Below are 25,852 nucleotides of genomic sequence, written 5' to 3' on the forward strand. Positions count from 1 at the left end.
CTGTACGCGGAACTATATTTTAACTTTGTAGAAATTAACTGTAGATAAATTTCTTATATTTTTGCTGTATATTTTGCTATATATATAATATATAATATACAGGGTGAGTCACTTAACTTGACGACCTTACATTAATTGTAACATACGTGCTATATGAAAAAATTGTTCTAACAAAAGTTGCATAGTATGAAGGGGGACACATAGTGCAATGATCATTTGTTTGCTACCTTTCTTTTTTATCGAAATATGAAGGTCACCTTCAGTGTTTTAAATGGGATGCTCAACATTTTTTCCCGGATTTCGATAGAATGTTCAACACTGAGTAAAAAAGTATTATACTGGTTAGGGTGTAAAGTTAATAGTTACTGAGATAATTGTAAAATACCTTTTATTATTTCAAATATTGTTCGAACTGACGTCCGTCATTCTCAATGCAACTGCGTAACCTCTTAATGAACGAACGATTAGCATTCTGAAGCATGTCCGGAGTTATAGCAGCACATGCATTAATAATGTGTTCTCGCATATCCTCTACTGTTGTTGGTGGCTCGCGATATACGTCGTTTTTTACTGTCCCCCATAGAAAGTAATCAAACGGTGTTAAGTCCAGTGAACGAGCTGGCTATACAACATCACCGCCCCGTCCAATCCACCGATTAGGAAACTGTCTTTGTAATACTCGCCGTGCCTGCTGTACGTAATGTGCGGGACAACCGTCATGTTGGTACCACATTGTTAAACGAATTTAATACGGCACATTTTCTAATAAATTTGGCAGTATTTCAGACAAAAGCATCGAATACTTCTGACCTGTTAATGATCCATCAATAAAATACGGTCCAATAATATGATTGCCGAGTATACCGCACCAGACGTTCAAACTCCACCGTCGTTGATGATCAATTTCACGAAGCCAATAGGGGTTTTCTACTGACCAATAATGCATGTTCCTTAAATTCACTTGTCCACTGTTTGTGAAGGTAGCTTCATCAGTAAATAACACGTTCTGTAAAAATGCATTATTCGCTTCTATCTCGTGCAGAAACCATTGACAAAACTGTACACGATTTTCAAAGTCTCTTCCATGCAGCTCCTGATGCATTGATAAGTGATATGGATGAAATTTCTGAGAATGAAAGATCCGCACAATACTTGTCTGACTAATTGGAAGGCCTTGTGATATTTGCCGTGTACTGATGTGTGGATTGCGGGTAACAGCTGCTAAAACACAAGTAGTATATTCTTCGTTTGTTGCATGTTTATTGCGTTTGCGTTTCTGTACATTAAAGCTGCCAGTGTCTCTCAGCATTTGACTGAGTCTTAGAAAGGTAGAATGCGACGGTTGATTTCGATCAGGATGTTTCTCTGCGTACAAATGTTTAGCCCTCACAGCATTTTCTTCGCACATACCATAAACAGTTATCATATCGTACTTTTCTTTATTACTGAATTTCATATTGCTCCAATAGCACCGTTCTCATGTACAATTCTGACTGTACTACGTTTAACGCGTCAATCAGATGTCTAATCTAGATCTACTATCTAAGAAGAACTGTGTTTATAAACACGATTTGCGATTACATAGTTGTCTCCTCGCCATCTAACAGTTCCGTTGATTGAACGTGATCGCAAATTAGGATAAGTCGTTTACAATTATCTCAGTAACTATTAACTTTACACCCTAACCAGTATAATACTTTTTTACTCAGCGTTGGACATTCTATCGAAATCCGGGAAAAAATGTTGAGCATCCCATTTAAAACACTGAAGGTGACCTTCATATTTCGATAAAAAAGAAAGGTAGCAAACAAATGATCATTGCACTATGTGTCCCCCTTCATACTATGCAACTTTTGTTAGAACAATTTTTTCATATAGCACGTATGTTACGATTTATTTAAGGTCGTCAAGTTAGGTGACTCACCCTGTATGCATAAGGTACAAATTTTTTGATTACGAATAGCCATTCAAACGGTGGAAGTAAAATTTGCGGACGCGAATTCAACTCCAACTGCAGAAATACGTGGAATCGGTTTATTCGTGGTCACAATAGCGATTGGTTACCAGGAAGCAAAAAATCGAGCAGAGATCTCCTGAGGGCAGTTCCACCCATCTATGTGTAGGCTCACCCCTGAGGATAACTTTATCTCGGGTATAGCCATCGTATAAAAAGAAGAGATTTCGGACCTAGTACGTAGTAGATTTTCCGATGAGATAACTCTTTTGGTCTCATTACTGAGATAAATAAATAAGCCACGATAACATTTTGCCCAACTTTATATCCGCATCCAGTTGCTTCCAATAAGTGCTTTTATTTATTGATTCTATGAACGTAACGGATTTCCGAGATATTATAAATGACCATCATCTCTATTCACGTTAATTACCATACTTTAGCCACGTTAATTAAAACCGAAGATGAGATAATAGCTGATAGCTACTCACAATTTTTAACGTATCGATTTACTATGCCGCCAGCGTATACTCGAATTATTAATAACTTAAATTTTCAGCATCACTAGATAATTTACATTTATAATGAGAAGACCAGAAGAGTGGGTTTTTTAATCTATTTTGCAAAGCGCGATCTAGTTACAGCTGCACCTGTGAAGTATTAACAATCTATATGTACAATCTAGTATTGAGAATGTTAGTGAAGATAAATTTAGAGATCGAAAGCTTCTTGAGCTTGATGCAAGATACACTACTTTTGTACACGTCGAACGCATCCTTCTTATTTACCATAGTAATATTTTATCTAATTTACGGAGCACTCATACTTTCAGCGAAGCGTATATTCTCAACGATGATTAATCGCTGACTCCTCGAAGGAATATTAAACGTGCCTTAAATTTCTTAAGAAAGTAGGGCGAAACCTGCGTTTATCTTAAATCACACGCCCGAGTACCAGAATGAATCATAAAAACGATTGTTATGATTCTCGTTAACGACGAAAGATCGTGGTTCTGCACATAATGCTATCTCGGAAGATGTATGCGTATGCCCAGTAAACTTTGCAGCCACTCAAGTCAAATGATGAATAAGCCTCGAATGAGAAACGGACATCCGTAATCGTCGCCCGATGTCACACACGAAGATCTTCTCATTTGTCAGCATCTCGAAAAACGTCACATTATCAGAAAAGATTATTCGAAAAGAAAGAAAGAGGGAGAAAGAGAGTCGTTTTAATGTTCCGATCTTTTCAATAATAAATAGGTATTCTTAAAGTAAATCAATCGTCTCTTACGACTCAAGAGAGTGACGCATAGTACGGCTGCAAGTTCTCCAGAAAAACTGCACCGTTTTCGATGATGATATCGTGAACTTTGGCGCGCAGCCAATATTGTATATCAAGCGAAGCCAAACAACACAATATGAAAATGCGAGCTAAAGAAAGAAGAAAAAAAAGAAAGAGAGAAAGAGAGTGAGAGACTAAAAGGGAGAAGAAAAAGAGGGGGAAAACTCAGGTAAAAGCTTCCGAATGGTGCTATTTCTGGGTTAGAATTTGAAATTCATACCACTAGGCCGCCCGAGCCGCGTACAGAAAATATGCTGCAGCGTCGATGTTTGTCCCAGAATTATTCACTGTTGCGAGAAACGCATGCAACGCAGAAGAGGTCGAGTAAGAGCATAAATTACTGCACAGGTGCCAGGCTCGCTTTAGAGAGAAGCGCATATTCTTTCGTAAAGAAGAATTTTTCATTTGACGAAAACGCGAGTTTACAAGAAGGTAAGCACATCGCAAACGCCCGGATAAATACTGAAATCTTCCCCTAAGTATCATGAAACAACAGCAACGACAGAATAAACACGATTTTCTCGTGACGCGATGGAGACCAACGATAATCGCCAACGATGTTGTGTAAATCTCGCCTAATATCTATCTGTCGCGTTAGACACAAAATAAAAGCAGGTGAGACCCAGGTAATTGGAGCGGCTCGTATTTTACGTTGAAACGTGAGTATCGTTGATCTCGTTGGCACATCTAATAGAAAATCCGACGGCGCTGTCATCCTTGTATAAACCATCCATTTACCTCGGACAACCGAGCGGATGATGGCCACTGTGGGCTTCTGACGCAGAATAAATCACACGGTGCAGACGATAGTCATCGATCATCGCTAATCACCGAGTAAATCTTTGCATACTACTGCTACGCAAAAGCACAAACTTTCGAATTTTTCAAAACTCAAATAAATGAGTACCATTTTCTGTCTATCTGAATCAATAATATACCATGTAGAATAGTAGTGCAAATAAAATAGTATTATAAAAATCAATCGTTGAGAGTAATATATTCATTACATGAATAATTTGCGTTTTTAATACAGTTTCTGTACCTGTATTCCTGCCAAATATGAAGCTAAAATTAAATTTTATAATACTATTATAATATAATTATAACACAATCTCAATTTAAATTTGATTTTATAACAGTTAATTAACGCGAACTTTTAATCAAATTATTTAGTGACAATTAATTAATGACAAATTTATTATTTAAACAAACTTTAAATGATTAATGAACGTTTCGTATCGCAATAAGCTGCATTAACGAATACGATAATATTTTTAAGCTGAATAAAATAAAAATAAATTTATTACCGGCATCAGCGAGGTATATTAATACTAAAACAGCTCTCGAGCTCCGCGCTAATTAGGAACAGGCACATCTGTAATGAAAACGCCGTAAAACGCATCCGCTAGACGGTATTTCACGGCATGAGCATCTCATTTCATGACAGCTCAGCCATTTTGATCTCATCGTTGCAGCAAAATAAATAATTATGTTTTTTCAAAAATTCTTTTCTGTATGCCTGTATTATATTAAATTCTAGTAGTGAGAGTACAGAAAGTATTTCAGTTTCGTTGTAATTACACAAATTACATATGACATTTAAATTACATTATTCAGTGACAGAACGCAATAAACGCTTAGCTCAGGTAATTTCGTATAATCCTACTGATTGTCTCATTAGGCAAAATAATTTATATAATTGCGGTGTTTAACTAAGCAATACGTGCAATGTATTGCACGCGCGCACATTTGCCTGAACCACAATTATTCTTCACGAAAATGCCAAAAGGATAGCGGGATTATATCCCGTGCGAATCACACGAACACACGTATGTATCGCGCAATATTCAACGCCGTTAACAAAACATTGTGTCTCTAGTCAGTTCGTTAATTAATCCCCCATTATACTGCAGAACATACCCACACAGATACATACACGCACAAAGTCCGTATTGATTACACCGCGAAACGCATAATGTGCATTCTGCATAAGTCACGTTAGTGGCAAGTTAATAGCAATTTACATTTTCATGTGTGGATTTACGATGTATATTATATAACTCAAACACACTTTAATATCCGCGAAAGCTTCAAAAAAACATGTTTCGTTCTTCCCCCTCTCCACTCCATCGCATATTCTCTTCGCGTTTCAAGTTCTCATATCGCAACTTTCATATTTTCAAATTGAATGTACTCTCAACACATTTTCACATGATTTAATCTCCAAATGGACCGAATGTTTCATCAAACTCATATTGTGGCACGGATTATCTGGATATGGACAATGTGACAACTTTACCTGTAAAACCTGAGTTAATTTACAGAACGATCCGCACGAGCTTCGCGCTTCATTTCCCATTGATATTTCCTACTCTATCCTGCCCTTCCCTGCCTTCGTATCTCTTTCCGTTTTTATTGTGATCACACTGAATTACCGTTGATCGTTATTTCATTTGCGGCAATCAAGAAAAGTCTCTTCGAGCAGCGAGAGTGAAAAAGAAAAATATCAAGTTGGTCGATATACTTAGCTTCGAGTGCATATAAACGCGAATCGAATTATATGGTTGCAGCTTCATAGCGGAAAACCAAGGCCATGTCCCGTATACCATGCTTGAACGGGTAAGAAACATTGTGAATATTGAAATTTAATAAAAGTGCTCGATATGTCTAATAATAGACAGCCACAATAAAGTAGATGCAATAAACAATATAACGCAGGTGCAAATATACGTATAGATTGACTTCGATATATCTTCGACACGAGTTTCGATTCTGCGATGGTTACAAATGATCGGATGTCTCAACGGAGAGGAATTTTAAGTCTTTAGATGAAATTTGTAATAACTCATCGCCTAACTTGTTCTTGCTAATTCTTAAAAAAGTTCAAATCGTTTTGTGTTACACATTGTCCTCGGGATAATTAAGCTTAGCCGTAATTTACATGTTTGAAATTGGAGCTTTCGGAGTACAGAGAAAGCATACTTGGCTACCAACACTATTGCACTTACACGATATTCAATTACAAGCATCACGTGTAACTCATCAGATCGGATAACTGCCGATGACAATGAATCGATATAAATACGAATTGTGATTGTCAATCGGTAAAAGCGTTTTGCACAAATGCTTTGGTTCAGTCGAAATTGTTTGTGTAAACAATTCGATGTAGAAATGTAGCTAATCACATTGTGTTATTTAATTATAATTGTAATTAATTATAGCGCAATCTCTCGTGTCTTTCGTGGAAAATCTATCGAGCGTTATGATGACAAATAATTAATAATTGAACCACTTGTCGCGTCTTATGAGCCAACTCTCACGTCTACTTTTTATTATCTCATAATGTATAAGAGAATACCTATACTTTACGTAATCTTCTTAAAAGAAATGTTACATAATTTCGTAATAAAAAATACGAAAAAGTACGATGTACGAAATGATATAATTTTCACAGATTATATTCAAGCATGAAACTTGATAGGCAGATAGTGTTCACAAATTGAGAAGTTTGTCAAGAAATTCCTCGTTAATACTAAAGTTTCATTTTGCATACAAACACCTAAGCTACGCTATCACTAGAGAGAATCAATCGATAGAGAGAATTATGAGATTGAGTCAGCGTGAATGGAAATAACGTGTCCTGCAACCATTGAAGGATTTCATATCGGTATCATTCCTTGATGTACCTGACGGCCACGTAAGAACTTTATATATTTCGCTCGCTAAGAAAATTTGTATGCCGTTTTCGTCCCCTTTTATTAGCATAAATTTTCCGGAGATATCTCGCCCACGACACGTCGCATTGACGAAAAGCCACACGCGAGCCCGGAGGAAGCGAAGAATATATCAGTTAGGCAGACAATATAACGAGTTTACCTAACCGAAGCCCTTTCCTACCGTTGATCACGACAGTATTTGCCGGCGACCAATCTTATTAGCATAATACACTTTAATCTGGCAGGGAGTCGAGCGACGAAAGCGTCGAAAGGGGATCGCAAACAATCGCACTATACGATCAGGTTCAAAATGATTTCTTCTCAAGCAGCGAAAGGACACCAAGTGTCCTTTCTCCCTTCTCGACAAAAGCAGATATAATAGAATAAATTATGATATAATCTCACGCGAACGTGAGACAGCGCGAGTTGCTAACAGCGAAAGGACACCAAGTGACGCGAACAAATTGAAAATCGTTTCGTGTCCATTCGCACATCGCACAATTATACGAATGCTGTTAGATGCTCGATACGATTAAAGATACAAAAACCACACGTGGCACTTTTATTGTCTGGCATACTATTCGCACGCATAATAAATGTATATTAACGAGAAGACAGAGCGATGTATGATAAGAACATCAGTTGACACTAGATAAGATAGTAAGTGGTAAAAAAACAGGCAGGTATTAGGAACTTCTATACGTACTGTATTTTTACAAATGCACGTGTTTATATTGGACGTGTTTTTAAAATATATTTTTAAGTAAAAAAGATACAGAGAGGTAAATCCAAAACAATTTTATTTTGAATTTACGAAGTTTGGATTCAAAACTTGACTTATATGAACACAAAAATATTGATCACTGAAACATTAAAGTAAAATATTTATATATGATCGCAACAAACAATTGAGTTGAAATTACAAGATGCTCTGGATAATATTTATGTGTGAATTTCAACATGTTATCGACAAAATAAAAATTTTATCACGTTCCGCTCCTCTTGGGTTGAATAAATGTCGTAAGCTTGCAACTCGTCATTACGCGTAATCCGTTCATTAGCAAACGCGAAATCTCAATCTTGTATTGCGAGTCACGAGCGAATAATTCAAATTAAATGAAAAATTTTATACAACTGAATTTCTGAATAATAAACGTTAAATTCTATATTATTGATACTGTCATAATAATGAAATCTGCTTTCATTTACGACTAAATCAGCTAACCAAATAAATATATTCAGCAGAATAAAATTAGTATTAATTTTATAGTTAGTATTATTAAATATAAATTAATAATACTAATTATACAAGCTCATATAAAAGCTCATATTAAATGGAAAATCGTTTGTCATAAGTTGGCGGATTATTTTCACAACACTGATTAACAATACCATCTGCAAAAGTTTTTTGAAAGTCATTGGAACGTGAAGGACTGCAAAATGCAATCTATTGAAAGAGACCAAGTGATGGCATCCTGCTTGGCATTGCATGAAGTCCATCCTAATACAATATCGAGAATCAGATGTTTTCATGCGTAAAAAAATTCTATCTATATGAAATGAACGTCTTAAAGCCAAACTCGCATCACTGAATATGTTAATTAAAAGTTCGCGCTCTGACATAACATCTATTACCTACATTCTTTAATATCAATTGGAAGAGAGTATTCTTTATGCACATTGTTATTAATTATTAATAATTATTTTCAAAAATACATACATCATATCAATGTCTATATTAAAAAGAAACGGCAAAATATAAACTATATTGAGTAAACTAGTATTTTATATCTTGCATTTCAAAATATGTCTTCTGTCACTTTTAATAAATTTTACAAATTATTTAAATGCAAATAATATAAATAATATCTCATAATAAACAAATATATTTTATGAAATTAATTATCGATGATTGACTGTTAAGCATGTTTTTCACATGCTCGTAATATACTCAGTTAACAGTAATTGATGATGTATGCAATTATTGAATCAGTTGAGAGAAACATCGGAATGATAAATGTATTTCGGAAAAGCCGAAAGCTGTATTTTAAATGTAACTAATTGTAATTAAGGATAATTAGTCGTATCAAATTGTATCAAATAAGAATTATTCGCATATCAATGTTTAACATCTAAAATATAAATCTTTAAGAACTAAGAATGACTATTATCAATTTACCTTTTAACGCTAATGCATAAAGATATTTTTTTCCAGTTTTCTCATACAAAACTAAATTACTCATGTATATAGGAATGAAACGTTAAAACAATAAAGCACTTTGCATTCATTTAAAATTTGTGTAAATAGAATTTCATTCCGTTTCCAAGAACAAAATATTTTTTGATAAAATACCTCAGTTTTCAATAAATTAACATTTACTACCGATTTTCGATATATTTGTAGTCGCACTGTTTTGTTCATATGTACGTCCTACGTATAAATTGTAAAACTTTATGTCCAAAGATTGTATTTTATAAGTTTAATACAATGTTACACGAATTTTGATCTTGTTTCGTGATACGAAGCATGTCTTCAACACGTCCAACTCGATTTGACAGCAAGCTGGAAATATAGTATGCAACACGTCGTGCTATGCAGATTTGCCAAGAGATGGATTGACGAAGCAAGTTACTAAATGTCAAGTGAGACGAGTGAGATGTTGATAATAGACAGTTCAACTTTCCTTAAATTGCCGCAATGTATCCGTCCTGCATCCGTGGGAAACTCTTTTATGATAAAAATCCTGCCAAGCAAAACTTCTCGCACCTTTTGTATTTATCAAAGATTGTAAAGTCAAAACTAAATATAAACCAGAGTGTGAAGTACAGAATATCTTTTGCAATTAATCAACACGAAACTGTGCTGTTTCTAATAAAGTGTTTATGAGCATTTTCCTTGCTAATTAATACAATACTGTTATCATGATCAAAACCTAAAGGGAGAACGCGTCATTAACAACTTATTTATAGAAATGCAATTTCCCGAGCACGGTTCGGCAAGTTTTCTAATAGAACCATGCATCTATATTGTGGTACGTATAATTAGCTGTCGGATCGAATACACCGGTGGGATGAGCATCGTCGGAAAGAAAATTTTCTAATAACGTAAAGCAAATGAGAAAAAGGGAAAAATGGATTTGCATCAGTTTTGATTAGATTCATTCTGGCATTTAAAAACAAATACTTATTATAATTTTAAAAGGATCTTATAGAGGGACTTATCAGCAATAAGAGGAACGTAAGAGAAAGATACAAAGTTATCATATGTAATGATAAAAAACAGATCTTGATTAAAGAGAAAATGGATTATGTGTGATGAGAACTTCAACATGCATGAGAGATCAAGATAGAGTATCGACATTGGTCATGAATATTCTGGTGCTCCATGTTTCGGTCTATCTGTGTGAATTGGAGAGACACTGTGAGTTAAGGTATTAACAGGCAATTTCCCAAACACTATGAGGCAAACGTACTGATTCAACATCTACTACGTATCCGTGGTCTGTTTAGATTTACGTTGGCTGCTGTTACTGAAAGCGTGATAAGTCACAATGGTATATTTATTTAAACAGTGTTACTACGATTTTTATAATAACATATATTTAAGCTATATTTGAAAAATTGAGACCACCTACAGAACATTAACTAAGTGATCGTCTGAAGAAATTGCGTTAAAGTGCTAAGATCTAGATAAATTGTACTTTGCCAAGTATTCCGCATGTAGTTTATTTCTAATCAATAATTTGTAATCAAATTTCATTTACAATATATTTTAATAGACAAGATAGATTTTACATGATAATATGTTTCAGTTTCAGTGAAAGTAATATAGATTCATATTAAATAGCAAGTCATTCAATCATCATTTTCACTAAAAGCTAATATAAAAGTTAAGCAATTTTAGTTTTTATCTGTTCGTCTTTCCTACTGACATCGTATATTTAAAGTGTTAGAAAAGTTTAAAGACTCCCGTTTTAATCAGTCTACGAATATTCTTGCGGGAATGGTCGAACCCTGGGCTTGGATGATGGTCGTGGAATATGCTAAAGCACATCGTCCTTGAGTAGATTAAAATTGATCTTCCTAAGACGAAAGAAATGTTGTAATATCATTATCAACGCTTTCAGAGATTAAAGAAAAATTAAAGTACCTCTGACAAAACACGGTTCCATTAACTATGTTTACCTCTAAGAAAATATGATTTTAAATAATACGAAGAAGGAGACTATATAATACTTGCTGCTTTTATTTCACAAGGATAAAATGAAAGAAACTGCACGTATATCATTGGAACGTTAATATCATATTATTACGGCAATTATGTGGGAAAATATAAAATTGTTGGCTTGTTAAAATAAAATCCATAAGTTTTAATACTATTACATTTTATCTATTCGATTTGTTTATCATAAGATAATACTCAATACATTCAAATATTTTTTATTGTATCATTTTTTATTGTATTTTCCATTTATCACTAGGAAAAGATAATCACTATGATAAATTGTTAAAATTAACGAATAACTGTGTAGATCGTTAGTAACATGAAAAAATTCTTTATTCCTTTGTTCCCTATCGACTCACATTCTTTTTTGCTTTGCAAAGCTTGTCCTCATACAATCCGCACTATACTCTATAACGCCAGATCGCCCCGGGTTGCACAGGTGAACATCGTCAAACGACTAATGCCTTTTCATTTACCTCACATATATAAAGAAATATTCTCCCAAAAATATTACATCGCATAAAACATTTTCCTCTGACAACTCAGCAAATATTTCGAAATAGAATCCAGAACCTACTACCTCTGTTGGACAAATTACTGATGTACATTAATCAAATTACTCCTTTTGGTGGGTCAGCTTGATTAAAAATGATAAAAATGAATTTTCATTATACAGTACGTTTTTAAATTTTACTCCACGCTCATATTTTTCTATGTCACGATAAACAAGGATTTTTGAAGAATATTCTTTCCTACCAATAATCAACTTAATTAATATCCATGAAAAAACGTGACGGCGACTATGACGTTACGCTCGTATTGCGTCAAAAATTGTTCCCTTTAAACGAGTCTTGGAAAATGCGATCAAACGAAATACTCTCCTAAAAAGGACTTCGCACGTCTGGTGTTCACGTCCGGTCATCACTCAACGCCACGACAAAACGCAGCGAATCGACCGTTAAACTCTCTCAAACGGGAAATGTAAAAAGAAAAAAGAAATGGACCCGTCTCGTTACGCACGTCGAAATATATTTCAAAGTAAATGCTCGAGCCTGAACCCGCGCAAAACTCATCGCAAGAGTAGACGTGGAAATGTGCGATATATCTCTTCACACTCGCAGGTGCGTTTTCTCAGCGTCGCGCCGGCCTACTTTCCGCTCCGGCGTCGTCGACGCCGTCGGCATCGTCGAATCAGGCGCATCCGCGTCGTGATGCATGCTATGCATCGTCGCGGTCTGTCACGTGGCAGTGTTCACCGGCTGCATCGGGAATGTCAATGTTGGCGACGGCCTGGCGAAAAACAAAGTTAGTTCTGGCACACGTTCGGACAGGGTCGCGCCACGTTTTTCAGGTAAAATTAAATTCACCGCGAGACGCGGGAGCAGAAAATCTCGCTCGCCACACGGTCGTCCGACGACTCTCGCGTGACACGCGTGACATAGGGCGGCATGAGGGTGAGCAAAATAGAGCGGCAGAAATAGAACGATTAACGAAGCCGATGGCAGGATTTGGCGACGAGCGCGTTCAAACCACTCTAGATTAATGACTGACCTATTGGAATATCGCGTTGCGTGTTTCAAATAATCCAGGTCATGTCTGTCATATTGGTAAAAAGTCTTGAATAGATCGCCCACCATGACGGAAATGATACGAGAATAAAGTGTGATCTGTAATCACCTGTGCGTAAACGCGTAATAAAAGGTAGAAATAATTCACACCTTCCTCCTCTTCTCGCGGAAACATTTTAACAATTTTTCGCTGAATTTAGAGATTCACCAATTGTTCGAATACCTTTGCGAGTTCACTTTATGTATTATAATATTAATTTATCTCATGTAATATTGATTTTTAAAAAATATTACTTTATTTAATAATTTCCTGTTGTACCACATTTTTTCCCGGTATTTAAAATAATTATATAAATTTCTCCTTTGAACGCAAGGTTTAGATTGCTCAAGCTAGCTAATTAAAGTTGAAGCGTTTATAAATGACAAAGAAAGATTGATATTTTCATTCCCGTACGTGTGTAGGCCACGCTGGGAATATTTCGCAGCGTTATTTTCGTTTCATCAAATTTCGATTGCAAAATCGAGTGCAAATGTGTTTGGAAATGTGTCGAAACTGTACCAAAGGGAATAATTCACTGGGGCAAAGGAACAACATTGTTTCTCGTCATGACAGAAACAAAGTTGCGAAATATTCATTATTATCACCGATTCACGCTCGAAAATTGGATTTATTTGCGTTAAAATGATATCCCCGCGGCAAGTCACTATTGTACTCGGCGCAATTTATTGATCTAAATTCATGCAACTCCGTCTTTCACTTTCTCCACAGAATGTCAAGCTCTTCCTCGTCGAGTTCAAGGTTCTTTCCGACACTTTCTTAACACAAAGAATTTCTTTTACGATGAAATCTAGAATGTCGGATTGTATGAGGCTCGCGTAATGAACGCCAGTATAAAAAAAGTCAATTTTCTTACAACGGTCTGTCAACGTTTTATTTACACAGTTGGTACATATGGTAGTGTCTTCCCCTTCGTTTCGCTCGCCTCTGGAATAAAAGATCTTTCGAAAACAAGTCGTACTCTCATTACCGTGCGCTTTACTGCTACGGGCTGTATTACGTTCTCTTTATTCTTTTCACGGGACCCCCACTTGGTGTCAACTCCGTAACGAGATAAAGGCAAACAAAAAGCTCGACTATGTCGCCTGCTGCCAACGTTATCCACGTTTCTGACGTAGGTGAACGGCAAACAGCCCCGGAGAAGGATCGAACGCAATACGTCGCGGGGCTGTAACGCGACGATTTATCTGTTAGATAAACGATCCTCTCTGAATAATTACAGATCGCGTATCGCGTGCAAATGTCACGCGACTACAGCGAGCTACGTCCTTTTTTTAGACTCTGCACGCGAAGGATCGACGGACTCGCGTAGGGTGCTGTGTCACGATGACACCGATGTATCGAAGCTAAATCAATTCATGCGGAACTTCGCCTAGCAAGGGCAGTAGAAATCCAGTTCCGCAATTACCGTCTTTTGTCCCGTCGCGCTATTATAGCGTTGCGCCTGAAAGGATTATCACGTCCGCGCGCACAATGACGTCAGTTTTGTCGCGCTTTTTCATTGCATTTACGATTCACGTTTACGATCTCCAGTGGTCTCTCCCTCGGGAAAGTGACATCGGAGAGGAAACAAGACGTCGTTTGTCCCGAGATGCACCGAGACGCATTTGTATTTCAGGAACTCGCAGAGCACCGGGAGGAACATTATCGCACCGCGAGTTTCCTGATGATTTACACGTTGTTGCGAACACGAATTCGCATCTGTGCAAATTTAATTCGTCTAAATGAGCCAAGTAGTTTGCGCTGTTGCGTAACACCGAGATTTCCTCAGAAACAATAGATTTTAGGCTTTACGTCGCCGGCGAAATCGCACGTCGCGTCGTCAACTTACGGCGTCGTACCAAGATAAACCGAAACTCTTAAACTCTCCGCCTCGAGAACACTTTACTCGTTAAAGAAACTTTATTGCTTCGAAACTCGTACAATAACTACTGTGTAAGCCTCTCCCCCTCTATCTTCTGTTCGTGATAGAATTTAAAAATATAAATTCGACATCTGGTAAAGAATTTTAAAATAAACGAGAAAAAGAGAACTAGAGGATTATTTCATGATTGTACTTTAGTGGATCTTGAGATTTGAAATAAGGAATTGTTTTCGGTGGCTCCAAGTACTCCAAAGTGGAGAAGAAATTGTATAATAATGTTTATTAAATCAATCTTGTTTCTTATCCTGTGTTATCTCTTACTTGTTTTTTTTTTAACAAAATACATAGATGTTTTTACTTCATATAAAGTGATCTAAAGTCTCAAGAAGTTTGGAATTTAGTTTAAAATGTTATTTTAATCTTTGGCATAACTGGCTGTGACACTGAACGCTGCCTTAGAGGCATCCGTGGACCGCTAAAGGTTAATGTAAGCATGAGACAGCGACTCGAAAAAAAGACTCAGATTATATTATAGAAAATAAATATTTTTATAATACGTCCTCTCGCACGAGCTTACTCGCATCGTTCGCACGGTTACACTGTAGTTGAGTTGCTGCGATTGGATACGTTTCGTAACAAATCAATGTCACTGCTTTAAAAATAGCTAAATTATATTTTGTAGTATACGTATTTTGTAGCATTACGTCGTTCGATGAGCGATCTCGAGGATCGTTTCCACAATCTTCTCTTTCGTGGGCGAGCAGCGTTATATCCTGATCCCATTTCAGAAATTTCTACACGGAACTGGCTTTGATAATGACCGAAACGTCGACCTCCGGAACTTCGGAGTAAAAAAGAGGAACTTCATTAGGTGCCATTATACCTAATGAAATCTCGCCCCCGCACACGTTCGCACATGCACCGCTAATTACAAAAGCCCACAGAATCGCGGGAATTGTCTCACCGTGGGATAAAAGGACCGAGAAATTTCGCGCGCGAACTTCGCAATTACCCGTACCGTAACCGGAAATCACGCAGCGCGGCTTCAAGCGGATCCGCGCGAACGACACGAGTAATCATGATCCGAATCAAGAGTCCTCTGTCACCGAAGTGAACTCTCACCGTGGATGTTCTCTCTTCCCACGAGGCCCTTTGCACTAACACTCCATGCACGCGGCGGAAACTCACTGGAAACACTGAGCACACTGCCGGAAACCGGTTGCAGCGAACCCCAGCTAGGTAACTCCGACCGGGGCTAATTCGAACCTAGATAACTGGATCTTTCTTCCTCCTCCTCGTGTCACTGGGGGGAGAGAGCCGCAGACGGAATTACTAATCCAGGAACGAGTTAACGACTTGTCGGTCGGTCGCGACTGGTCCCGACGGGGTTTTCGCCGGCGACGCCGTCAGTTGCACTGGTCACGGATGCGGTTTGCTCGTCCTACGACTTTGGACGACCGGGAGCAAGAGGAACGCGAGCGCGGGTGGACGCGAGTAAGACGCGAGGGTGGTTCAAGGCGCGGAGACGACAAGCACGGGCCACGAGGAGTCGCATGAACCGCCCGAGGTCGCGTGTGCTGTCGGACTGAGAGAGCATCGGCGGGCCGCCCTCTTGCGAACCCAGCCGGCGAGGAACGAGCGAGGAGCGTCATCGTGCTCACCCGCTGCCGCGGGCATGCTCGCTGCGAGCGTGTGCAAGCTGCGAACGATCACCGTCTCGTCGTATCGTCGTTCTCCTCCGGCTGTCACTTCCTGCGGCAGTTTCAGCCGTCCAGTATCGCGTTTCGATACTCCCGGGTGCCTTGCTCTCTGCGCTTTCGCCTGCCCACCGAGGCACCGGGGATACCCCGTCGTCGATCATGCGTAATAGAGAAAGAGAAAGAGGGAGAGAAGCTAATGGGGGCACTAACGAACATTAGGTTGTCGTGATATCAGATAAAAACGTAAATGGTATTGGAGAAAAACTTAGGGGATATGCTGCTCAAAGTAGCGATCAGAGTTTCTTTTGTTCCTTCGTTAGCTTTGTATTTTTATGTAATGTTATAAATTGTGACTATCTCGGTACGCCAACGTTAAATTATAAACATTATAGATAAGTGCAGTTTTTTTCTACATACGCACATTGCAAGTTAATTAAGCTTGACTTTTATAGCATGCTTTGAAAGATAATGAAATGCACACTGAGAAATTTCTTTGAAAGCATTCTTGCTTGATCTACGATAAAGGTTTTTGCTTTCCTCCCATGATTATTCTTCTGCTTATTCTTGGATTAATAAATAGCAAAATTTATTACAATAAAACTGAGATAATATTAAAGATAGATATATCTCCTCGGTCAAGCACCACGATTAGCGTCACTAAAATGAGGGAGAAGGTTGCTTGGTTATATAATAGCCTGGCTGAACATTAAGCGATTTGGCTGTATATCAAAACGTAATATGACGTTACTCGATAGAGAAACTCGGGAAGCGCGTTGCTGGATGGATCATAGTCTGTGTTGTAAGTCTCGGTAAGCTGAAATTGAGAATGCTGAGTTAAACTGATTTATTCAGATGGGTGGCAGATGGATCTCGGAGCAGGACTCAACGCGGTGCATTACTCGCTGAGATATGGGAAGAGAAGCTCTTCGTCGAGCGCAGAAACGAGTTAGAGCAGAAGATGTAGTTCTCGAGGGAGACTTCCCTCTTACAACACTGAGGCGCTTTAAGGCTTCTTCATCGAGATGGGACGAGTTCGTTTATCTGACGTACTCTGGCGCGAACGTAAAGTCGTATCTCGTCGAGTACACTCTAATCTACCGGACTTCAGGCCAAAAATGAATCTCGTGAACAGAGTTCATCATCGTGCGATAAAGTCAGGATAAGGAGGACAGCAAGAACGTCTGGTTTACTGTGTTGACCACGTGAATTAAACAGGCTTAACCCGTGAACGCAATGGATTGCAATAGCTGTCCATATTAAAGCACGACGTGCAAAACTACTGCGAAATGATTTACAACGCGTGCGTTCCTTAATTTATTTATTCTCCGTGTCTCTCAGTAGTGCTCGACAAAACTTGTCAAGAATGTTTATCTCTAAATGAAACAATTCCCGCCTGAACGTGCGTTGTGCGCTTAAGTGCATAATTTGCGGCGCCATTGTTGACGCCAAACACGAAACGTCGACAGTTTATCATTTCGTTAAGAGCTTTAACATCTACCAGCTTGAGATACAAGACTAATAAATGAACCAATTTAGACGGTCCAATTTCGAGAATGGAGGTACTATTGCCGATTAGAAATTATTAACAGCACTGTAACGAATGATTAATAATTCGCCAAGAATTCTATAGAGGACACACACGGAATTTCCCAAATATGAACTGCTGCACGTATCAATTTCGTCCGCCCCATTTGCGCGAATTGGCTTTACGAAATAAAATCCATTCGCGTTGATAAATGGGAAACTCAATCCGAACTATTGTCGAAAAAATATTCGCACTGAGAGAAATTCGAGCTATGTTTAATTGAGATTACGCGTGATGAGATAATTCATTCGTCAAGAAAATTGAGAAGCAATAATTGTAAAGTATAGCTGATACATTCGAAAATCGAATGTCTCATTCGACGATAATCGCGTTTGTATATTTTCCTTGAGGTGAATGATCGTAATCTGAAAGGAATCGCTTTTATGAGATTGAGGAAACTTAAGCACAAGCGACGATGAATCATTGTCTATTTAACGATCTCGATTGTGGTTAGCAAGTGCAAAGTTGGCTTTGAATGTAAGCAGAACGTGCTGTAGAGCGATGTAGAAGATACGGTATATATTGAACAAGAAACTCTCTTTCATAGTATGCATCGACTTACATAAAGCTGCGATCAGATTATTTCAAGAATGAGATAAGTATTATTGGAAAAGAGCACATTTCCCAATATTTCTTTAATATCTGTAATAATATTAAACTACATCTTTACTAAATCGCAAAGAGGTGCAGTTTCTATCTCGGTTGCAACGGCAGCCTTGTGTATTTATTAATTGCAATCGGTAATCGAGAACGAGTCAATAACATTTTGATTATTTTATACATTGATATCATTTCGAAGAAAAGGAATTTCTGCATTTCTTGAGTCTCAAACAGTCATGCCTTTTTCTGCTAAGAGTACGATTTCATAGACATTATTATACTTTTCAGTTGAAATTCTGTTGAATAGATTTTTCAAATGTTTGTCTACATATTTATTTGTCGAGCGTGAAGTTACATTTTCTGCAGCCAATTCTTTCACAGCACTTTTCAAGAAACGAAATTTTTTTCTATACTTTTACACTTAGCACGAAATACTTGAATGAAGCTAAATGGCATGATCTTTTGAATTGGTATTAATCCGTAGAAAACGTAGATTGGCAAACGCCGAAAGTTACTCAGCTTAGCAATTGGTCATAAAGTTTTGGCAACTCAACTCTCTCTCTCTCTTTCTGAGACAAAACAGGACTATTCGAGTAACGCCATTGACGTACGTCAGCATTGGCGCGAGATTTCGCGATGACGTCGATCGTTAATGATCGAGATGGGATAATTTTGAAACTTTATGCGAGTTTCGCAGGTTTACAAATGTAGCTCTACATATCTATACACTACATAATATTGTACGAAGTACTGCGCGTATTAGCGACTATAACAGAGATGCATAAAAATGATCGAAGCCTAATAATATCTCGAAAATGAAACAATTGATATCATCAGCTTGATAGTAAAAAAAAGATAACGGTCATGTAATAATACGCGTTTTTTTTCTTCAGACTTATAAGAATGTTGCTTGATATGGAAGATATTTTAATACATATCTTAATATGAGTGTTTAATATATGTATTGTTTTTATAAAGTGAAAATTAGTAAATTATTATATAATTATGTAATATTTAACGCTGTAATATTTTTTAATCAATGTATTGTCTCTGATAAATACATGTACATATACGCAGTGACTTATGCAAATATTAAAATAGTAATGAATAAGTGAGCTGTTATTTTCATGAGAGCCACTATATATATATTTAATACTAAATACTACATATATTAAATACTAAAATTCTTGTATTCTGTATCATGGATGTGGGTTGAAGCATCAATTAGAAACCACAACAATGTCTGCCATTACGTCATTTATAAATAATGATTCGATCAGACATGGAACAGGAATGGAATGGGAAATAGAGTACTACCTCCGCTTCGTATCGAGATAAATCCGATATGGATATTGACCCTTAGAAGTACAACGGATAACGCAATAAAAGAATTAAAAATAGCAAATATTTGCGATTTTTCATTCGCGTCAGAAAACTTTAACACACATGCACATACACACGTATCGTTCACTTACTATGACATCGAACGTGACATTCATATTTTACGGTGCGTCGTTTCCGTGTGTGAAATTTATGTGTGCGTTGCGAACGATAAACTCTCGAAACGAAGTACCGTGCTGCAAAATCTAAATTCCCCGCGTTGGGACCTATAAAATTCACATGCGTTACATGGCGGAATCTATGCAATGTATAATCATTAGGCGATAAAGTTTATTCCTCCATTTTGAATATTTAAACACATTATTTACAAAAACCTTTGACAAATGCAAATAACGATATTTATCGTCTTTCATCGAATATAAACCTCTGTGAATCATCGTTGAACGAACGTTGCAGAAACGTCAATTCCTTTCATTTTAATAATTAAATTACAAATGTCTGTCAATGCGTATAATTTTTATTATTTATTCTAATATTGTAACGTTTGCATGTTTTAATCTTGGACGCTCCTCAGCGAATTGTCAAAGTTGACCTGATACATACACCAGCAGCCGCGTCTATTAAGTTTTATTTGCCCATATAATTTCATTAACACATTCATCGTCTTGATAGTCACCGGTGATCGACTTGCAATAAATGTGTTAAGACATATGAATAATAACATAACTATTATTTACATATGCAAGATAATGACTGTTTAATAATGATAGAATTTGCATTTCAATTATGCCGTTAGGGTGGCTCGCCATGAAATCTCACGAGCTACCCTGGTAACGGTTATTTCGAGCTATTCCCCCACGAATCATCCTATATTTGGTTTGGATTATATGTGCTGATCGCAATTACGGAGTTTTCACTCGGAAAACCACAGGGAATTTACGAAACCAAATAAAAAATTATGAATTTCTGAAATCCTTTGTACACGAAAGGGAATTGTTACGTGATCACGCATCATGACATAGTATAAACTTCGATTTACGCACGTTTGCGGATGCTTAGAACCGTGCGAACGGAATAGATCAAATATAGAGATCACATTCCAGTACTCAAAAGGATAATGCCTTCATCTCATGTTTCGTATTATATATATATACACACTAGCATCCCCCATCCGCGGGCTTCGCCCGCGATATTATGTGTAGAATTAAATAAAAACACATTTTATCCCTTCTCACCCGTTAGGGGTGGAAAACCCTCCCTTAGTGAGCACCTACGTGATAGTAGGAATATACCCTTAAAATTTCAAGTCGATAAGTGCAGTGGTTCGGGCTGCACGTTGATGAGTCAGTGAGTGAGTGAGTGGTATTTGGCTTATATATATATATAGATATACACACTTACACACACCAATATTATAAAGAATTTCATTTTTAACAGATCAATAACTTATTTAAAAATTGCTCTCTATATATAATATTATATAAATAATATTATTTTTTAATATATATATTATATTTTAAACATTATATATATATATATATAGCAACATGTATATATTGCATTTAAAAATCTGAAGATATTACATTGAGCAAACCAGCAATAGAAAAACTATTGTTTTGGTAAAATACATTCCAATATTTTTTAATTAAAATGACACTGATTTTCTTAACATTGTTATACATATTATTATATTGGTATATTGCCATAGACATATATGTCTATGTATATTGCTTACAAATATAATATGCATATCAACAAAATGGAATCTAGTTTATCGACTTTCACAAACGAAACTGGAAAATGAGACGGTAACACGTAGCATCGATCCACTCGCTCGACATAGCACGCAAGAGCCAGCTACGTGAAATCCAGGCAATATAGCAAAAGCCAGCGAGACCATGGCCGTTTTACCAGCAGATGTTCGGAATACCCTTAGAGTATGGTTACCGACATTCCCAAAAAGAGACCCCGCATTTTCCCGGTAAATCATCTCATCATTTGATAAGCTAATTCACAGTTGTCTGATTGCAATTACAACGGAAACTCAATTACGTACGCAATTATGCACAAATTGTAATATGCAAGAAAAAATCTACAATAATTTAATTATTTGCTTTCGGGCTTTCGAATTTGATTGGTCTCCAAAATGCGATAAAGTGACAAAAACCACGGCTTTCACCCGGAAATCAAATCTTCCCAATTGCAATAATCAATAGTATAAAAATCTCAAATCTCTAAAAATAAAAAAACTTTCAATTCACAAGCTTCACAAAAAGAATTCTAGAATTTATAATAATTAAAGAATCACAACTATATGTAATGGTTCTTTAACTTTGATTCCTTGATTTCGAAACCAAGTTTCGTTCCACGAAAATTTAATTGCGTTTTAATGTAATGTTTTAACATTCAGTCTTCATTTATTAAAAGAAATAATAATTGCAGATTGATTAAGACAGTTCAATATATCTAGATTATCAAACACGAATTCGTGATCTATTCCGTGCTTGCAAGAATCGTCGGTACGTTGAAAAATTCCAAGTCGCTTTGTCAAACCGCCTCGGCATGTGAGCGCACGATACAACTTTATTTTTATCGATCTCCAGAACGTGTCTTGGCTTCGGCCAAAGACACTTCCTTTCTGTCTTCCTTTCTGCGCGCAGCTCATCGTTGCGATCTTATCTGGCCATTAATTTTATCCGCCGAGGAATATCATGTTCCTTGGCGACAAGAGATGGCCAAATTTTCGCGCGATTTATCATACTCACCGCAATTCGTGTCCGACCACCGTCCATCCCCTGCGGCGTCTCCTATCTTTGCGCCGCAACGTTTCCGCCACGCTAAGTCGCTCCATCATGTGTCGCGTAATTTTGCGGATTTTTCACGACCACCCTTAAAACGCACGCACCCCGAGAACGATCACCACGGCCGCGTGACCGTCGTTTCGCGACGTAAAGACACTCGGAGTCATATTAAAACGATACGCGACACGCCTTGCCCCATCTAAAATCGTAGCACCATTAATTCCAGATTCACTGCCGATTCCGCAAGCGAGAAAATTTTCGAGGCGCTAATACACGCAAATCTGGAAATATGCTCATCGTGTCTGCGCGAATCTGCAATTCGAGTAATACGCACTTTGTAATCACATGGTACCGCACGCGCGCGAGATTGACATTTCGAAAATTATTATATTTGACAATGAGAGAAAGAAAGAGAGAGACGATTTTTATCGAAATCGTTTACATTTCCCGCCGATCAGACGCGTATTTCGAAGCAATACGACTGATTTATTTATTTACGCGTTATGTAATTACACGCGTGCACAGTCTCGATTTTCATAACGTAATACTATTAATTGGCAAAGACGCCAATAAATGTTTCCTTGCGCAAGAATAAATCGCAGTCGTTGATCATTACTCGCGACTCGCACCATGCCAGTCATGAAACGCGGTGAGTATGTGTGTTGTGTATGTATATGCGAAGCGTCTCAGGAATATACGTGCACATTCACGAATACGCACTTTTTCGAAATGCACGCACGCTGCACACAACTTATTACTCTGTTTTCGAGTAATAAAATACTCTCACGCACGAATAATATTCTTACATAATGATCGAATTTTACGCAGCAAGAAGATGAAGTTCGTACCAAACTTAACGCAGTCTTAAACGCGAGCCCACTAATCGCCAATTAATTTAACAGAACCGGCGATTAAATCGGCGATTATACCGAACGAATAGACGAAGTAACCATCTGGACATCGCGACGCGCCGCACACGACTGAATGTCGTATTGTATTTATAGAGCGACTCGGATTATTTTGAACGTCGTCGCTTTTCTCACGTATATGTAGTTTGTTCGATTTTCGAGACACGACACGCGCATAAATAAATCGCAAATATCTTTTTTACAGTTGCGATTATGAGCGCGTTGTAAATGTGCGTAGTTTTTCCACGGTAATTCAGTTTTACTACCTTCGCACTCTTCTTTTCTTGCACATCGTTTTGCCACTGGCAATAGTAATCCTTCGTTGTTGACACAGTTTTTCAACGGATTTAAAAATTAATTATATTAACAGATGTATTTACATTCTTACAATTTATATAAGAATATTGCATAAGATTCATATTTGTACTGTTATCTCGTAACCGTGTTTTATCTGTTACCGTGATATTAACTGCAGACCATACCGACTGATTAATGAAGACATCAGGCTTCTTCTGGCAAAACTACAAGAAACATCATTTAAATCGCAGTAGCTTTAATCACGTACTTTATAATCAAACGCACGCAAGATCGTACATCAATTACAAGTGAAGTATACATGCAAGTTTTCAGTAGGAAATATCGCGTGTTTTCAAGAATGGTTGATTCTCGAATTATAATCACGCACAGCAGAGCGACTCATTTCCTACCTTTGACAATCCTTTTTGCGTTCGCGCATATATGATAAAAATATATTAATAATGTATAAATACGTATACTCTATTTTATATTCGAGGATAAACTGGCAAGTTTCCAGAAATATTGAATCACCGTGTACCGCATGAGTCGCCAAATTATAGATATTTTTTAAATCACGCTGCGAGATAAAATTTCAGTCCACTACAAGGCACGCGTCGTGCGTTACGACATTCCTCGTGTTGTGCAAATATCTGTGTGTCAAAGCTGTGACAAATGCCAACTAAATAGGAGGACATTAGTAAACGTCGTGGCGCAGTCGGAGAATCGTCACGACTTAATACTGAACTCCTGCTTTATGCGTGAATAGGATATCCTCCAATTAAGAGATTCCGCAGCAAAGTACGAAGAGAGAGTCCAAGGGACACCAGATAATTACATCTTATTTTAGATCGGCCCGAAGGAGGGTAAGTCAAATGCGACGCAAGGTCGCCGGTTATTTATTATAATCGAGAATTTTCAGCGGTGCGCGACGCTACTTCGATATAAATCGTGGGTGTCGTGGCTGGCCAATTATAATGCTCGTATTTTGGGAATCCAAATATCGCGGTGGCCAACTTTGACGTGGAATAGCGTCGCGATGCGACGCTGTGTTGTCAGCCGTTTCATTTTTCTCGTACTTGTGCACGAATTTGGTAGTCGCGAGAATGCGATGCTAATTTCGGCGCGGCTTGCAAAACACTTAAGAAGAACTTAATCATAATACAAAGATTGCTTTATTAAGCAATATCGATATATCGTTGAAATAAATAAATAAAAACAGAAAATGGAGTTTTCTAAAATTGTATTTGCTTGAATGCAGATCAATGAAATAAAAAATCCAGATTTGTCGCAAATCTGTGTATAAGCTTTTGCAAGACAATTTTTGCAACACCGCAGTCGCATCTCTTGCGTCGCAATCGTACGCCGAAAATGTTTGCCATCACTGCCGCGAATTTTATTTACGATTTTATCGCAGAAATGTTGGCACAGTTTATTAGAATAATATTGTTTATTAACGCCAAACGCATCCTTCATATATAAATTCTGCTAAAAAAAAAAGCACGAAAAGGTGTTGGATAAAATATAATTTTAGCAATCACTTAGTAATTATGTGCTTTCTATTCAAAAATAATCAGTTTATTCTTAATTCTGAATTAACGATATTATTTTTCATATTATTTTATTATCAGCTCAACAATTAAAAGTTTTGATATTTAAGATCGAAATTTCCAAACGAGCTTGCATATATTAAACATTATTATTTTACGTATATGTATGTGTATATGTATGTAACGTTATTTTAAATCATAATACGATTAATGCATATTTGCGTAAAATAATGGCTCCATTTCGAACTGATACGTACGCAAAATATTAGCATCTACAAATATAATAATATCGAAACATAACAGAGTAATGTTGCTTTTCGTCAAGGAAATTATAAATGGATATT

General features: G+C 37.2%; 1 protein-coding gene across 4 annotated transcripts in view; it reads right to left on the bottom strand.

Moving 5' to 3' along the window:
* LOC105279816 (cAMP-specific 3',5'-cyclic phosphodiesterase, isoforms N/G) overlaps positions 1-25,852 on the bottom strand; it is a 248,773-nt gene that overhangs the window by 124,418 nt on the left and 98,503 nt on the right. Inside the window, exon 1 of one of the 4 annotated variants that reach the window (XM_011339861.3) lies at positions 15,434-19,595. The exons of the other annotated variants lie outside the window; for them this stretch is intronic. The gene's annotated coding sequence lies outside the window, so the exon portion shown is untranslated. Of the gene's footprint in view, positions 1-15,433; positions 19,596-25,852 lie in introns of those variants that run through there. 4 annotated transcript variants of the gene reach the window in all.

This window comes from Ooceraea biroi, chromosome 8 (genome assembly GCF_003672135.1).
Source record: "Ooceraea biroi isolate clonal line C1 chromosome 8, Obir_v5.4, whole genome shotgun sequence".
In the NCBI taxonomy this organism is placed as follows: Eukaryota; Metazoa; Arthropoda; class Insecta; order Hymenoptera; family Formicidae; genus Ooceraea; species Ooceraea biroi.